This window comes from Penaeus japonicus, unplaced genomic scaffold (assembly GCF_977035675.1).
Source record: "Penaeus japonicus unplaced genomic scaffold, GWHDUDI00000001_assembly GWHDUDI00000040, whole genome shotgun sequence".
Classification (NCBI taxonomy): Eukaryota; Metazoa; Arthropoda; class Malacostraca; order Decapoda; family Penaeidae; genus Penaeus; species Penaeus japonicus.
Genome location: NW_028234442.1, coordinates 9,663,296 through 9,665,795, shown reverse-complemented (window position 1 = coordinate 9,665,795; position 2,500 = coordinate 9,663,296).

Genomic DNA, 2,500 nt, shown 5'->3' with positions numbered 1-2,500 from the left:
AAAGACATACACTGTAAATCCGCAGACTCGAAACCAGCGTCCAGTAACACAAAGGAAAATGTGTGGTCTCGAGAGAAAGAAACAATGGTCGACTGGGACAGAAATGAGGATCTGGACACAAGCAAAGAAATCATAGTTCTTGATGATGGACGCCACTGCTAAGTGTCACAAGACATGTATTACAGCTTGCATAGATCTCCATACTGCTGCAATTCCTTCGAAGAGGGAACAGGCACTAGATGTTGCTGAAAATTGGTGTCGTTGGTAGATTTCCACACGAAAGCTCCCTCCAACATTCTTCTACTTCTTTCTTCTTTTTGAGGGTTTTAGACTATGTGTAGTCTATATTCCCTGATTCTTTTTCTTTCTTCTTTCATTTTTTTTTTAATCTTTTCTATGATGTCTATGATTTTTTTTCTCCTTAGGAAGATTTTTGTATGTCTGAGTATGTAGTGCTTATTTTCAGAGGGTTGATTTTCACCTGCAATAAGAAGATTTGTTGTTAGGGTGTGGTGTTGATTTTTAATTTTTTGAGGGCTTCTTTTAGTTTAGTTCTGTGCGAGTGATGTCTTGGGCAGTATAATAATAAGTGCTCTATACTTTCTACTTGGGTGTTGCACCATCTGCAGTTTGGATTATCTACAATATTGAGTTTGTGCAGGTGTTGATTTAGTCTTGTGTGGTTAGTCTTCATTCTGGTTATACATACATCTAGTTTTCTGTCTTTTGATCTTGTCCATGGTTCTGGTTTGTTGTCTTTTACGTAGTTGTTTTTTGTTTCTAGAATTGATAGAAGGTAAAGTTCCCAGTTTTCTATTATTTTTTTTCTTATTTCTTTTATTATTGTTTTTGTGTCCTGGGGTATGGTTATGGAGTTTGAGATGTCATGTACGTTTTTGGCAGCTTGGTCTGCTATTTCATTGCCTTTTATATTTTTATGTGAAGGTATCCAATGAAATATTATGTTTTGATCTCTCTGTGTAAATTGTAGGATTAAATTTTGTATCTTATATATTGCGTTTTAGTAGTGTTGTGGTTTACTGTTTTTTATTAAGTGCAAAGCAGCTTTTGAGTATGTTAAGATTACTGAATTTGATATATTTTTATTTTGAATGTATTGTAAACTTTTTTCTATTGCAAAGAGTTCTGCTTCTGCAATTTCTGTGTTAGGTGGGAGTTTCCAAATTGTTGATATTTTTTTGTTTTCTATGTATATGGCTGCTGTTGTGGAGTTCGTTTCTGTTATTTTTGATCCATCTGTGTATATTTGGTTATAGTTTTGGTATTCTGTATTTATGAGTGAGTGGAAGTGTATTTGTATTATTTGATGTGAGTAGTTTTTTAGGTTTGTGTTCATGAATTCTGTTCTTACAATGTTTGTAAAGTCATATCATGGGGGGATTGGAGTGATATAAGGGATTGCACTAATTTGTAATTTGATTTTCATTTCATCACAAGTATTTAGTACTCTGTGGAGAAGTAGTTTTTTGTCTTTGGTTGGATTATAGCTTTCTATATTTTTTATGAGCATTTGTTTTATTGGAGTATTTGCTGTTTTTTCCAGTATTTTCATCATTTGCTGACATTCTATAATTTTAATTCTTTGTTTCAATGGTAAGGTGTTTGTTAATGTTTGTAATGATATTATCGGGGTTGATTTAAAACAGCCTGTTGCGATTCTTAGAGCTTCGTTTTGAATTGTTTCTAGCTTTTTCAATTCTGTGTTATTTGCTGATCCATATATAGTTATTCCATAGTCTATTTTGGGTTTAATGTAAATTCTAAAGAAATTTAACAGAGTTTCCCTGTTGGCTCCCCAAGAAGTGGATCCTAACTTTTTCATTATGTTGATTTTTGACATTATTTTAATTTTTAATTTTTCTATATGTTTATTCCAATTTAATCTAGGAGCATCAAATTTTATTCCTAGTATTTCATGACTTGTGGAGAAGGTTAGTTCTTTATTATCTATCCTTATGCTTGGTATGTTTCTTATTTTATTATTGGTGAAACACATTATTTTGCTTTTAGTTATATTGATTTTTAAGTCCCATTTGTCGGTCCATTCTTTTATCTTTTTGACACCATTTTCTAAATTTTGTATTGCTTTTCTATAATCTTGATCGATAGAAATGATTGTGAGGTCATCTGCATAGATGATTTTGTGAACTTTGGGTGGCAGTAGTATGTCTGACATTAGTATATTAAAAAGGATAGGGCTAATGGGGGAACCTTGGGGTACCCCGCATGTGATGTTACCTGATGAGGTCTTTTTGTTTCCAATTGATATTTTGTATGATCTGTCTTGTAAAAAGTTATGTATCCATTTGAGAGAGGAACCTGTTATTCCCATATTTTTTGCCTTTATTAATATTGCATCATGGTTAGCCGAATCAAATGCTTTCTCTAGGTCTAGACAAGCCACTAGAGCATATTTCTTTTCTTTTTTGGCTTGATTTATGTGTAATTCTATTATATGTAGTGCATCTATTGTTGTTTT